Source organism: Papio anubis, chromosome 5, assembly GCF_008728515.1.
Source record: "Papio anubis isolate 15944 chromosome 5, Panubis1.0, whole genome shotgun sequence".
In the NCBI taxonomy this organism is placed as follows: Eukaryota; Metazoa; Chordata; class Mammalia; order Primates; family Cercopithecidae; genus Papio; species Papio anubis.
Window position 1 is genome coordinate 86,055,149 of NC_044980.1, and position 16,897 is coordinate 86,072,045.

Sequence of the window (16,897 nt, forward strand, 5' to 3'; positions counted from 1 at the left end):
ATAAATTATAGAAAATAAATAGAGGTAAAGTACAGCTATAGCATGACATCTAACAGAAAAACAGCGATCACAAATAATTGGTGCAGAATTATCAATGCTGAAGCAAAGCTGAGAGATTAAATCAAAAGTCTTTTTAAGAAATAGTTTGTAATCACCAAGATCCTCTTTTTTCTTGGAGAACACTTCTTTAAAAATCAATAAAGTTTCTTGACCACAGCTTCTTGGTCACTTTTATGGGAAAGCATGTGGTTGGTTTGAGTCCAGGGATTCTGACAAACGCAGTGCTCCTTGAAGTCATTTGAAGATCAGACTCAAGTCTAGGACTCAGAATGGCTGCGTTAGTTCAACATGGTTCCAATTTGTGTGTAATATTATTCTGGAGTAGGAAGTCACAGAAAAATCAGTATCCCCTGGAATTTTGGAGCTCAAGACAGGTCTAGCATTCACAATGTGAAGTGTCTGTACTTTAAACAAAAATGGTGACTTATAGTCATTCAAAAGAGTAAACTATTATTTAATGTTCTAAAAATATATTTATACAGGTGTGATAAGCTGAATAATGACCCTCACAGATGTCTATCCCCAATGCCTAGAACTGTAAATATGTCACCCTAGATGAGAAAAGAATCTTTGCAAATAGGATTAATCTAAGTATCCTGAGATGGGTTAACTATCCTGAATTATTTTGGTGGGCTTGATGTAAACACAAGTGTTCTTATAAGAGGAAGACAGGAGGGCAGAGAGAAGAGAAAGTGACATAACCACAAAATCAGAGACTGGAATGATGAAGCCACGAGCCAAGGAATGCTTGGCTGCTGCTGGAAGCTGGAAGAGACAAGAAACAAATTCTTAACTGAAGCCTCCAGAAGGAACTAGCTCTGCCAACACCTTGATTTTAAATGTCTGACATCAAGTTATAAGAGAATAAGTTTGTATTTTTTCCAGCCACTAAGTTTGTGGTATTTTGTTATACAACAATAGGAAATTAATACAATAGAAAAGTAAAATTTCATAGCAAGTTTTGTCCCAGGAAGAAATTACCTCAGCAAAAGATCCCTTTTGGGGAAGAAAAACACCTGATGTGAATTCAACAGTTACAAGAAAGCCTTAAGTTCTTTATCTGTGTTTTGTAAAGAAACAGTATGTATTGTTGTAAGAAGAAATGCAGAAATGAAGATACATCTGGAATTTCTTGGCCTAACTTTACTGATTACAACACAGGCATACCAGAATGCCTTCCAATCCCTTTCCCTTTCCAGAAAACCATCTTTGGAGAGCAGAAAATACCCACTTTAAAGCTTCCCCAATTTGCAAGGTGGATATTTAGAGATTCGTGCCTGCATCTAATAAAGAAATCACATTTGATCAGATCTCAGGCTCGTGCTTTCTTCCCCCCAAAGAGAAGAAGGTATATGAATAATCCCCTAGTATACCAGAGAAATGGCCATAAATTGTGTCTCCCTGCCATGCAGTTGAATTACTCTAACCATATGAATATCTGTATAACATGTGTGAGCCAAATTCTTTGCACATAAGGAAAGGTATTTACTTTGTGATGAAGCCATACTGAGCATTTACAATGTGCATCACAGGTTTTGATAACTTGAAAAAAGAAGACAACAGCTATCGCAAATCTCATTTTGAGAAAATAATGTAGGTATATTCAACAATTATGGCTATATTGCAATTGAAATTAATTGCAGCTTTGCAAACACGACAAATGTTGCTAACTTTACAGTGTCCTGGACCTGGAGGTTGAGCATGATGATCAAGTAAATAATTACAAATGTCTCGTAACAAAGTGCCTCAGCTTCTTTTTTATAATGGTCCTTTCTTTTCCTTTCTTTCTTTCTTTTCTTTTTTTTTTTTTTTTTTTTTTTTTTTGAGACGGATTCTCCCTCTGTCTCTCAGGCTGGAGTGCAATGGCGTGATCTGCAAGCTCTGCCTCCCAGGGTCATGCCATTCTCCTGCCTCAGTCTCCCAAGTAGCTGGGATTACAGGCACCCGCCACCAAGCCCAGCTAATTTTTTTGTATTTTTAGTAGAGACTGGGTTTCACTGTATTAGCTAGGATGGCCTCAATCTCCTGACCTCGTGATCTGCCTGCCTCAGCCTTCCAGAGTGCTGGGATTATAGGCATGAGCCACTGCATCTGGCCTGATGGTCCTTTCTAAGGTAAATTTGTATATGTGCTTGAATAGACATAGGTATTATTGTAATCCCCCTTTCCAGATTGAACAGAAATTAGAACAACTGAATTTATTAGATAGTTCTCTTTAATATGCACTTGCTCTGCTTTGCTGACCCTTCTATCAAGAGTACCTTGTCTCTGCCTATATTAGAAGCATCTGTAATTTCTGTGACATGTGTGGTTCCATCTCACTAGCTATGGTTCTTGTTTGGGCTACTACAAATTTCTAAGTTGGTTCAGCCAGAAGGTGCTATTGGAGAACTGTATCAAGAGTTTCAGAAACAGACTGTTCTCCATCACCGAAGAAATCCCCACAGGAAAGAGATCAGGTAGGTCTGAAACAAAAGCAGTTGTGTCCACATCTGGTGCATGTACATTTCTAAATAGTGATAATAACTATGTAATCATTTAACTCCATTTTTTTAGTCCAAGACAGTGAGAGACACTACCAGGGCTTATATTTGAGTACTACAGAATGTCAGGAGTTTAGTGGGGTCTTAAAGAGTTTAGATGAAAACTTTTTCAGTCAATGCATATCAGAAAATGTGTGGACTGGCACCAGTCTCCCCAGTCATATATTCATTCAATGAATTTACCAGTAATGCTTGTCTTATTCTTGTTTAAAATATTACTTTTTATCACTAGCAGATATGGATAACAAATGGCTAAGAGCAAAACAGTCCAAAAGTGAACATGAAGTCAACATTTACTGATGCAAGATTAATGTATGGGTTTAGAAGGGAGATTAATAAGTGTACTAGTTGCATAACGTTGGATAATTTACTTAAATTCTCTGAATCTTGTTTTCCTCATCTATAAAATGGAGATAAAATATAAAATGTATAGGATTATACGGGATTATAAGGGTTAAATTAAACAATACATGTAGAGTGTTGAGCACTGTGCCTTCCACATAGAAAACACTCAAAAATCATAAATGTTACTATTTACATTATTAATAATAATATTTTACAATTTTAATTTTACTGGATTGGTCCCTAACAAAATTAAAAATTTTATTTTTGTGACTTTATGAAAAGTCCAGGGATAGGGAGACCAGGACCAGCATACCAGCTACAGTGTCCTCAACATCCCAGGTTCCTACTATCTTTCCACTCAGACAGCCTTAGGATATGACTCTTGTCCTTGTGATTGCAAGATGGCTCCTTCTCCCTGCTCTACCTCTCCAGTATCATGACAACATTTCAGACCAAAAAAAAAAAAAAAATTAAAGGGTTCATGACCTTTTAAGCCTTCCCCCTTTTAAAGAGTTTTGCAAGACGCCACACCTGATGACTTCTGCATGTATCTCTTTGGCCAGAGGCATGTCACATGGCTGGCTTTAGCTTCAAAGGCTAGAAAATGTAACTTTTTAACTGAGCACATTGCCACTACCAAGATTGGAATTCTATTAGTGTACAAAATTGAATGAATTAATATTAGAGAGGCAATCAATAGTCACTACTGGGTCCTATAACCAGAGGAATCCAAATGTCACAAAACTATCAGAAAACCAAAGATCCCTCATATAGTTAACACTCTTTTACTTGACCTCTCTCTGACCTCAGAGAGGCAATTTTTCATATTTTTGTGGCTTTCTTGTTAATTATTCCACTCCCCTTAAGAGACCCTTTCAATCTGATGGCCCATTAGCATTGAACTATATGGTTCAGCCCTGGTTCTCTTTAGAGTCCCTTGAAGAATTTTAGTCATTGATATCTCGCTGTGACTCTGGGTTCATATTTGCTGCTCCTTGTAAAATATCTCCATTTGAATTTCCTTAATTAAATGTGCCAAAATCACCTTCTATTACTCTTTTTCTATCAGACTGCTATCGCCAGCCCCCTCGTTGGAACAAATAATATGACCTTTTATTTCTTAACTCTTGTAGTCTTTCTGTGTTTTCTTTTGTTTTTAATCTTTTGCATGTAACCTCTCACCACGTCTATTACCTCAGCCTCGTTCTGGACCTCTTCTTTTCCCTCTCCTTTTCTCCAACACCATATTATGCCAAGCGTACCAAGTGTTTTTGCTAAAGCTCTTAGAGCTAGGCCCTTCTCCCTTTCCCCACTGTCCCCAGCCTACAACAGGCAACCATTCTATTTTGTCAAGAATACTACACTGCCACCTCCTTAGCTTCCTGCTTTTTTTCTTGCTTACCTCTAATCCATTCTCTACACTCAGACAGAACAATCTTCCTAAAATGCAAACTTCATCATGGTGGTGTTCCCCTGCTTAAAACTTTCCAAAGCTTCCCCAGCTCTCTTAGGATAAAGTTCAAACTCCTTTACATGACATTAAAAAAAACCCTACATAACCTCATTTTTCCCCACTCGCAACCTCATCCTCTAAATTCCAGTCACATGAAATTTTTAAAATCTCTTCCAAAGCACCAAGTTCTTTACCTTAGAGCCTGTTCATAGTTCATTCCTTCTTTCTGGGCCATTTCTCACCTTTCTTCTTCCTCTCCCCTTGTCTAACTCACACCCATCCTTTGAGATCCAGCTTATATCCAGCTTATATGTCACTTTCTTCATAAAGCCAGTAGCTGCGACCCTGACCAGATCCTAATATCATTGTACTTGGGTGAACATTACTTCTTTCCAGCCTGATTTCTGATGTTCAGCAATTCCTTCATCAAAAAAATAAGTCTGACCTTAGTATTATTTTGGTGTCTGCATATAGTAAACTCTGGTGATTTCTAAGTTGTCTCCCAAAAGTAGGAGTAAACTTTAATTAACAGAGGTCAAAACTTTCATTTCCATTTGAGAAGTTTCCCTACATATCCTTTTTATTTTATTTTATTTCATTTTATTTTACTTTAATTTCCGGGATACATGTGCAGAACATGCAGGTTTGTTACATAGGTATACATGCGCCATGGTGGTTTGCTACACCCATCAACCCATCATCTAGGTTTTAAGCACTGCATGCATTAGGTATTTGTACCCCTGTACATCCTTTCTAAGTTTGTCTGACTCAGGCAGGCAAATCCAGTGCTATTCATTGCATAGCTAAACTCCTCCCATTTCTGGATACTCTGGAATGTTTTATGTGTCTCAAGATGTCTTCCCCCACCTACTATCCTCAAACACTTCCCCTTTATTCCGATACTTCATAAGGCTTCCTCGTCCACTTAAAGAGTCCTATAAGGGCTTGTAGATTAAGCCACAGAATCATTTCAGCACTGTAGCAATGCAAAACGGTAGATGGTTGCAACTGTATGTTCATTTTCTTTTTTTCTTTTGATTTGTGGAGGGATTTTTTCCCCCTCACTATAACTCCTTAAAAGAAGGGATCTTGTCTTTTGCATATTTTATAATATAAAGTGTATACTACTAAAGAGATCAGTAATAGTAATGCAGTTCAATGTTCTAGCTCAGTTGTTTTGTCGAAATCCTTCTAAAAATTAAATAATAACATGGCATATATCTACACGGCTGAGAATATTGTTGTTTTAATATGACTTGAGGTTTCTTTTTTAGCTATTGGAAATGCTAGACTTGTTTCTTAAAAATATTTATGCAACCATGAAGTAGGAAACATAATAGTAATCAATTAACATAAGAATGGATAACAGGAATGTAAGACTTATGATAAACGATGTATGAAAGAATGCTAAATTAGACTTGTTGTCAGACACGATTAGAAGACAATTGTGATGTTTCTTGATGTCAGTATCTTAGATCTGACAAGGATGAGACACCTATATTAGCTATCTTCTTAGCCAAAAAGCATACAGTTAAGCATAAGGAATTATGTAATGCTCTCAATAGATTTAAGGAAAATAATGAGCACATTATATTTTAATGTCTTATAAACTGCCAAATTATTAATGATCTGGAGAGATTATTTGTGCTTTTCCATTTAGAAGTTGTTCCGACTTTAATTAAATATCTTCATGCAACAATGAAACACTCTCTCTACTTCTCTGCTTTGTGTGTGTGGATTAATGGGAGGAATACCTAGAGAGATCTGATATGCCCTTTCACTGAAGGAACTAAATGGCTCCAAAATGAAATAAGTATGGTGATGGGGTCAGGCCTTCAGAGGCGGAGTTAATGCTGAGAGAATGTGAAAACAAGAAAAGAGGAGACAGTACTGACTCCTTCCCTAGCAAGTTATTATCTAAAGTTGCTCACAAAAGTACTAAATAAAAGCCAATAAAGTTCAGGATGCCTTGTTTTCTTCTAATTACTGTCGACCATGTTTTAATGCTTAGAGTTGTTAACAATACGAACCTAAACATATTTATAACTTGTGTGATTTTCCAAAAGCATGTATCAGCCATTTCAGAAAATGTAAAACAGACTGTTGGCAGATTTTTACACAATATTTTTAAAATATATTTCCTTTCTGATTCTTCCAGAAATTAAGTTCTCTTGGATATCACTTTTCTTAGAAGTATTGAAATATTAAAATTTACTTCCTGAGAGTGTAAATTATAGATATTTTTAAAGGAAGACACTTAGTAATTTGATTAAATTACATTGCTAAAATTAATTTGAAGCTAGCAAAAATTATGAAACATTTTGCTACAGCAATTATGGAGAATTGTATGTATCCCTTGACAAGTTTTCAAATTGAACAGAAATATCTGCCTTGTTAGAGAGTTTTTAATGTCCTGGCTAAGTTTTCCTTAATTATTTCTCCCCTTCTGTCAGCTGTGTTATTGCCCTACTAGTTTAAAGGTTAAACAAAGTACTAGATCTGTCAAAGTGAGAGAAACCAACTGGTGAGCAGCTATCAGAAGGTAATCAGGGCTAATAGGTACATAATGGCTAGCAGGGTCCTGTTTGCACTCAGCTACATCACCACAGATGGAACATAATTTTCAGTGAAATCTCTGTTAAAGATATCACTTTGTCTGAGCAACCCAGACATTCTGTGGTTAAAACCAAGCGGGTAGGCAGTTCTCATCCTCCTGTCCCCACCCCAGGATACAAAACTGACAAAACTCAAGCTCTGAAAAGACAAGAGTGAGATGCATTTAAGTGGTAAAACTATTGTTTCAGAACAGAAATTGCAAACAATGCCCGTACCTGTGTTAATTTTCAAATTAGCAGAATTCCCACAAGAGACATTGGTTTTTTTCACGGATACATGACAGTGTAGTGTCTCGCACAGGCACTTTTCAAGCAGTATTGATTTAAACACCTGATATAAGCAAAATAAATCACATAGAGGGAGAAAAATATGAAAGCTTAGATAAGTAGAGCTTGTGGGGTACTTGGGTCCTGAAATAATTCTTTCTGCATTTTTTTTCTGTTGTTTATGATACATTTTCATAAATTATTGCTTTCCCTAACCAACTAACAAACTAAGTGTAAGCTCTAAGTCTTATGAGCTGTTCCCCGGAACAACATCTACACTGTAACTGCTCGCTGTGTGTGATTTTACTGCTTCATCATTTTGACAATTATCTGTTGTGGCTTAAGTGCTTGCAAAGCTTAGTGTAAACAATAATGCAGGGCATTAAAGCATTTATTTACTGTGCGGTGAAACTAATTCTTCTTAGTAGTTCTTGCAATAGCTGACAGGAAATAAAATCTAAGATACATGCAAGAAACAATGGGCTGCTTACAGTAATAGTTTAATCTTTTAGAGGCCACTGAGTAAACCTAGAATAAAGGTTTTTCAATTATATGTATCCATGCATCTTGGAGTTTAACATAATCTTCATGAATAATAACAACACTACATGTATCTTTGATTTAAATCAAGTAAGGTTGGAACAGACGGTTTCAGAACTGAGTTCAGAGTCTGCAGAACTCAGGAAATGGTAGCACAGGCCTTCTCCGCACAGCCTGGGAGTGAATTTTTTGAGCTCACCCTTTGGCTTACAAATCCCAGGAACCTTTGTTGAAATAAAATGATCTAAACAAATCAGGAGCCAAAACAGCGACTAAGAGGAGAAATGTCTAACTGTACCAACTCTCCCATCCCATCTCATCCCACCGCATCTTGGGGGTTACTGAAAAACATGCAAATTAAAGTTGCAGTAGCTTTCATTATTCAGCCCACTTTCTTAGCTTCAGATTGTTCTCCAAGTCAACAGGTTTCCAAAAGTCATGTTTCCAGCATAGACATTACTGTTCATTTCTGTGTTGAATTTTATAATGGAATTGGAACACTAAGGTTCTCTCCTACCAGTTAAGCAGAATTTTCTTTTTTATGGATTTTGTTCTGTTGTGTTTCCAAGATGCTTCCACCTTGTTTGGAACCTGACTTAAATGAGCCCTTCTAATCATTCTCAAAAAAAGCTCAAGATCTTTATCTCATAGAAGGTTCGGGTTTTTCTTTGTAGAGTCACCGACAATTCTCCCTCATCAGATCAAAACTCCAAAAGACCCAACGACAGGTTGATTTTTCAATTTTATACTTAATTTACACAACATAAAATTTTTTAGATCTGATTAGAATTCACACACAAAGAATTCATCATAGGTGCGTTACAGGCAAGTTTAAAACAATATTATCTTGCTTCTTATCTTCCTCAGGTTAAAAAGAAAATCTAGATTTGAAAAGACTGCTAATTATGGCTACCTTATTGTTACTGATAGACTACGCACAGGTGTTTGTCTCACCCATCAGTATGTGGAGGGGTGTGCTTGCATGTGGTGGGTGCATGCCTATGAAAGACAGTCCTAAAATTTAGGAAAAATAAAAAGTATTCCTCAAGATGGGCTAGAAAGGACATCAAAAATCTGTCTACTGTCTCACACAGGAGACTATTTGGTACATGAAATTCCCACACACTTTAGAGGGTATGGCCATGATCTTTGGAGAGCTAATGATGCTATTCAAATATGTGTTCTCTGTGGAATCCATCACCCATTTTCACCTTGACATGAATTAGTGTATTAGTTGCATGGTTCTGAGGAAATGGAATAAAGATAAGGATGCTAGGAAAGGTCAAGAGAAGGAGGTTTTTTCCCAAGAGGGATTGGCTTGATTGCACCATCTCACTGGAGAGGGCATTCAGGGGCTCCACGAATAGGAACAAATTGAGTCTAGATTTGAGAAAGGAGTCTAGAGTAAAGTGAGGCAATGATTTATCAAAAACAAATTCCCCTACTTCATAGTTTTCCCTATCATTATGTATAGTTTTTTCTTCTCTCTTCCCTTCTGCATATGTATCAATCTAAATACATACATATACTAGTGAGACAATAAACCCATAAATATTTGTATTTTCACAATATTTTTATTTTCATGATTGCTATTTGCAAATATATTTCTTGATTATACCTGTGCAGTAATTTATATGCAAATAACAGTAACATTATATAGGCCAACCTGTCTATTTCTCTTCTGAAATAATATGCAAGTTTATTCCTAGCTCTCTTCTTTGTTAAGAAAGAAATCGGTTATTAATATGTGGATGTGCCCTTACTGACATGAACTAAAGTTTTACAAAAGATGGTAAGTTAAACAAGTAATTTACATCCTGATTTAATTACAATTACTGATTTTCAGTAAACACTATTTAATGACAGCGACTTTTTTCTTAAAATATATCTTAGATATTTATGTATAAATATTAAATTCTTTGTTAGGAGAAACATGTATTAGACCATTTTAGGAGTTTATTTATTAAGGTATTATAGCTATTGATGGCAACCTACTTTTGGTAACAATTTTTTATTTTAAAATATATGAAAGCGTTTTGAAGTTTTCATTTTCCCAAAAATTCTTCACCATCTCTCCTGAAAGATTTAAATAGGGAAAATCTCCTGACTTCTAAAACTCAGGGGTGAGAAAGGACAATGATCTTAGGTTAGTTATTAGGTAGCTTTCACTAGTGACAATTGCAATGAAAGGATACGTATCACAATTTATAATTTCACTGAATTTTACTCACTTGCACAACTCTGCAGTGTTTTCAAAAACAGGAATCCCATTAAACACATTGACAATATACTTTCAATACCTACTCAGGGGCTACATTATAGCTTGTGAAATCCATTGAGAATCACTGATACTCAGTTTTGGGGATTTTGTTCTTTATTTTCTGGACATAAGTTCTGAAGGAGAAGGAGAAGCAAAATAGGGAGTCTTAAGTACAGAGACCCCAGAGCATAAGAGCTCAAGTTATAAATAGAATAGTTCCCATATATCAAACAAACATAAGAAAAAAAGAGAAGAAAAAGCTTTTATGTAACAAATAAAAGTGGAAAATGTTTTATTTATTTATTTTTAAATGGCTTTTTGTCCTTTTTAAATTTTTTTATTTTATTTTATTTTTTAATGTTCTCATTGGCATTACCCTTGAACAGGCTTGGGAAAATGTTGTTGTCACTGGGGGAAAAAAAAAGAAAATGCCACCTGTAAGCCATTAGGCCTGGGATGAAAATCAAGCCTGAAAGCTGCCAGTGGCTCTACGTTTAATTTTAAATGAGAGGGGGGAACAAGTCAGAGGCAGAGAGTAACTCTATGAGTCCAAGACCCAAAACAGAACATTTGGGACTCCATGCATTTAATCAGTGCCACCATGTTGCTTGAGCCTACACCTGCAGAATGTGTTGTCTTTGTCATTTGTTCTCGGGGAGAATAAATGGAACTTCTGGAAGTGAAGCTTCAGGGATTGGAAGCATAATATGATAGTAAAATTAATATTTAATCAACAAAAGCATAACTATATCAACCCTTTTCAGGATGAGAATAATCCTAAATTTAGAAAAATACCCCAACTTGCCATCGCCCATCATTCAAGTTAAAACTTTCATGATCAAAAGTTTCCACAATTTTTTTCTAGCAGATTGGTAATGGTATGGTAAGGGGAGGTAGAGTCTAATGGTAGAATTTTGATAGCTTCTGGAATGCTGAGTTTCTATGTGTGATAATTGCCCTTTCATCAAATAAAATTGCTCGTGACTAGAAAAACAGTAAAAAGACTACTGTATAAAACATTCATATAGAAATTAAAACAAGTCAGAGCAAAGAGCAATTTTGTAGCTTCTCTTGTGTCAAGCACTTTAAAAACTGCATTTACACTTTAATTCTACCTCAGTTGCACTTAGAAATTATGAAATCAGCTTCCAGCTGTCCTTATTATCTAGCATGGGGTCTCAGAGGTGTCTTAACAAAATGAATGTTAAACCCTGTTAAGTGCATTGTAGGAAATTGATCCAAATTAAATGCCTCTATTAAACAATGACCAATGTATTCATGTATTCATTGTATCACTCTCAAATTTGTTAATGAAAACTTTTAAAATGCTTATAAATATTCTGGTATTTTTTGACTCGTTTTTCAAGAAATACTTCCAAGATTTGGTCCTTGTTCATAGTACATAACGTATTTAGAAGAACTAACATCCTCATTTAATGTAAAATATCCAACATTCAGTAAAAGCTCAGTGTCTTAGTAAAGCCGATAGCTACAACCAATATGTTTCTTCCTCCATTTCTCAAATCCTTTCCAAACAGACACAATGGTCTTCAATTTTTCCCTTTTTATCTCCTACAAAACATTTCTCCATCAGTTATTCCCCTATATGTTGGTATCTTCTTCATCTCCACTGGCTCATTCCCCTATAATTATAAGTAAAAACTGATTTCTTTCAAAGAATTGAAAACAGGTATTCAAACAAATATTTGTAAACAAACTTTTACAACAGCACCCCATTCACAATAGCCAAAATGTGGAAACAACCCACATGTCTATCCACGATTAATGGATAAACAAAATGCAGTGTGCCCATAGAATGGATATAATATTCAATTCTAAAAATGAATAAAGTGCTGATACGTGCTATACGTGGATAAACCTCAAAAACAGTATGCTAAGTGAAAGAAATCAGACACATATGATTCCATTTATAAGAAATATCCAGAATAGATAAATCCATTGGCAGAAAGGAAATTAATGGTTTCCAGGACCTGAGGGTAGGGAGTGGGGGAAATAGGGAGTGGGGGAAATAGGGAGTAGTCATTATGTTTTATCAATTGAGTCCTACTCACCAAATCCCCAGGAATATCCTTTCCATCTTTAGTTCATTTGACTACAAGTCCTTCCAAAGCAGGGACTGTGTCTGTCTTGTTTACCCATTAATAACACAGTATCTAGGACAGTTTCTAGAAAAATAACAGGTACTTAACTAATATTTATTGATTGACATTTAGAAGAAATTTCTTTTCCAGCTTTCCCTCTCTAGAGGGAAATTAATCTGTCTCCATGGACAGATTATTTTAAGTAAATTAAATATGTAACAGAGAAGACTACCAAGTTACCACCCAGGTAGCTAGAGATCCAAACCCAAAGAGAAGGCTCTGAATTTGCACTAGTTGTTACTGACACAGTAAGTTAATGGAACCAGTAGATCTACTGAATACTGACATTACTGAGCATTCTCTCCTTCTTGACTTTTATAACATCACAGCTTCTGGGTTCTACCTCTTTCAACACTGTTTATTTCCATTACTGAATTATCATTCCAAACCTGTTTTCTCCTTTCCCTGCACGTTAAACCTTGAAGTCCCCAGGATTTCCTCCTCCAGGTGTGTTTGTCTCATTTCACTCTATTTCTCACCCAAAGCAATCTCCTGCTCCTTCCCACTTTCATCTGCTGTTGATCAATCTCAAATCCATTAAAATGGTCTTTTTCTCACTCATCACCTTAATAAATGTTACTTACCTTTCAGGCCTCAGGTCATTTGTGGCTTCCCAGGAAAGCCAACTTGGAGGTTCCTCCCATTCGCCTTGAAAGATTAGATATCCCTTTCTTTTCTTTATATCACCATATACTCACCCTTTTGAGAATGCAACCATATTGAATGATGTTTGATTGCTTACTTGTCTTTCTCTCCAAGTAAGCTTCCTGAGTGAGAATGAGGAATATGACTTACTTATTGCTATATTTCCAATGCCTAACACAGAGTGAAAAACCAGTTAAAAAATGAATTTATCTGTACCCCCAACCTCCCTTTCTAAGAACATATCCAATACTTAAAACTGCTTATTTGCCCAGACACGGTGGCTCACGCCTATAATCCCAGCTCTTGGGGAGGCAGAGGCAGAAGAATAGTTTGAGCCCAGGAGTTCAAGACCTGCCTGGGCAATATAGTAAGATCCTGTTCTCCACAAAAAGGAAAAAAAAAAAAAAAAAAGAACAACAACCAAAAACCCTGCTTATTTGATCTCCCCGGAGGATCTGCAAGCACTCCAAATTTGCAGATAAAGTCATTATCCCACTTACACTCCAACCAAGCTTTCTAAACACCTAACATAATAACAACTTCATCCACTATGTTAACTAAATATTTGTCAATCATCTTGACAATTACTTCTCCTTTGCTCCTAACACTGAGACTCTAGATCCTGATGTCCTGCCTCTTTTTACAATTCATTCTCTCTTCCCAGTTGCTTTGCCACTACATGAGCTCTGATTTTCATCCACCATATTGGCCTTGGATTACCACAGAAACACTTGAAATTTGTTTTCCTTCCGCCAATCTATACCTCGCCTTTCCAGCCTCCTCACTGCCACAGAGCTATCTTTCTAAGCAGATCATATTATGTCACTACTGAAAAATCTTCAGTGCCTCCCTGTCACCTACTGGATAAAGTACAAACACCTTCCTATAATATAAAACATGCTCTGAAACCTAATCATTTACTGTGCTTGCTGTATCTCCCATTCATTCTGATGAAAATATCTTACCCTCATGCCCATACTTAACTAGTCTTTTTAAACAAAACTACAAGTTTCTTCCATGCATCCATGTCTGCACATGTGCTTATAAAAACTTACCCATCTTTTAAGGTCCAACACAAAGACCCTAACCTATTTGAGGCGTTCCCAGCTTCTCCAGAAAGACTTCCTTCCTTTTTGTTCGCTGGTAGAGCTCCATCACAATGCATTCTAATTATCACTTTGAACTGATCACATTAAAATTATTTGTTTCTAAGGCTTTCTCCCCACCCCCTCTGAAAGCCAGCTCATTTTGTACAAGTCTTCTTGGCTTCTACTGCAGTGCTGGATATAGACTAAGACACTCAATGAATGTTTGATGAATGAATGAGTGTATGTGTGTATACATACATGTATTTATTTACATATATACATATATATAATACATTGAATATGAAAGTAAATTTGATTATATTTGATTTAAAGTATATTTGTAATTTAATACATCTGTGAATTTCCAAGTAAATGTTACACATTCTGAAGTAGTTATTAAAGAATTCACACTATGGACAGATGGTAAAGAATAACTGAGAATCCTGAAGGATACATATGCGCTCACACATTCTCCTTCATTCTCTCTGCCTCACTTATGCCTTCCTGGCCCCACCAAGCCTGTCACTTTTCATCTTCCCACCCTGCCAATTCCCATGATCAGAGAAGGCAAACTGAAAAGGGTGCCATTGGAGGGGGTAATGGGTACAGAAGGGCCATGTAGTCTCAGCGGCTTGGAAAGAATGCTGTTCTATATAATAAAAAGCAAGTATTGTGAAAACCACTCCTATCCGCCAAACCTGACAGTTAATGAGTTTCCTGATGCCCACGCATCATGTCAGATTGAGATACGTAGGAAAAGAAAAGCTCTCCAGCTTTCCCATCTTACCTGGGACTGTTATCATACGGAAATGCAGGTTTGTTCTTCCAAGTAGCACCTTTAGAGAGAGTGGTAGCTTTTGTCTGTTTTTCTACCTATGACATTTTATTAGTCACAAAATCGTTGTTAATGATAAAAATATAAATAAAGCCATATACCTTGATAATGATGTAGTATCATCCCAAATCTCTGAATTCAAGGGAGTCCTCTTTTTGTTTTCAAATAATGAATATCATGATAGTCATTATAGATGATAAAAACATCGAAGGAGAAATATGAATATTTTGAGGGAATAAAGTTTGGAACTACATAAAATACACCAGGAAAATAAAAACTCGTAATTAGAGGCTGTTAATCAATAGTTTTAAATCTGTAATTTAGATATCAAAATATCTAAAGTCATCTAAATTTGAAGACCCAAGGATTATTGTGGGAGAGGAAAACCAAGCTAACATAATCAAAGTATCAGATATTTACAAAAACACTAGATCATCATTTGATTTGTTATTAATGTACTATATCCATAGAGGAAGAGCTCGAATATTTAATATTGCTAATCAGAAGAAAAACAAACATCTAGAATAAAAGTATAAATATCCAAACTACTGTCTTGGGAAGCAATTTATAAAAGTAAGGCATAATTACTTGAATTACTCAGTTTTCAAGTCACTCTTAATTACTGTCAACACAAATTAATATGTTCTCATTTGTCTTCATGTTTAAATAATACCATCAACAATAACAATGGCAAACTCAGAAAGACTCATGGCACCCTGCTCTCTCAAATCTGATGTTGCCCTGAAGAGGCCAGTTCATACCTGTAGGCCACCTGTGGATAGGACCATAGATCAAGGTGGCATAACTACTAAATAAGTTCCCCAAATAATGCTATTGAAACAAAGAATAAAAGCAATAAAACTAGATTTATTTCTGGGCAGAGAGAATGGAAAGCAGGAAGGAGATGTTGTGAAACTGAATTTCAGGTAAACCTATTATAGATGAGGGGACTTGTTAGCACTGTGATCTTTCCTCATACCCTATGTCCTTAACTTCTATTAGTGTGAACACTCCAGTTCTTTAAAATACAGCCATACCATTTTTTCAGGATTAATATATAAAAGAGTAAAAGATTGCTTCTGGGCTAGGATCCTGTATGCTAAGTTTCAGCCTGGAGCACATTTTTATAGCTGAGTTATAAACCTTTGAAAATAGGTGTTTAGAATTGAAATGTTAAGAGACTCCTAACTGTAGTGGCACAAATAGTACTGGCATCATTCATCTGGAAAAGGTATATAGGCAGCTATTGTATTAAAGTTTACATTTCAGATAAAGGAGACTGAAAGTGGTCAGATTATATTCGACTGAAGATTTAATTGTTCTTTGGAAAAAAATTGTGGTGAATCGGGGTGGGAGGGTGCCGGGGATGGGGTGTCAAGGAAGAGGGAAAGAAAGGTTGATATGTCATTTGTATTCTTTTTTAACATGTCATTGAAATATTTTATGACAAACTGAGCTAACTAAAACTGACAGCAGCAAATAATGACTGGATCATTACATTGTAATGAATTGTATTGCTCTCAAATTGTGCCTTGCTATTTAACATATTCTGTAAATAAAGTTATGTTGCCCTTATAGAAAACAAATTTTGATTCAGAACACATTATGTCCATATACACATAGAAGAGGAAAATTGGAGAAAAAAGCAAATTTCTCATTTATATTAGTTGAAAGAGTGGAGCATTTTGAATCCTCTAGATTGTTTGCCTACCTCTATTTTCCTTTTGGAAATAAATTTTCATGTTCTGAAACACAGCACTTCCACAATAAGTTTTGCCTACTTTATATTGTGTCTCTTGACATTTGGAATATATTTTGCAATACACTCTCCTTCCAAATATCTTTTACTTCTGATAAACTCTTCCCTGAAGTTTCCATGCATTCTCAGAAGTATAGTTCTTCACTGACTTACTTATTTTTTTCCTGGACAGATAATTTAATAATATTGTTCAAACAAGGTAAATCTATGAGCATATCTGAGAGCATGATTACTTAGTAAACTTCATATAAAAATAGTGTATGGTAGTGTAGCCAAAATTAGAAATTAGGACCTAAATACTCAAATGATTGAAATCATTCACTTC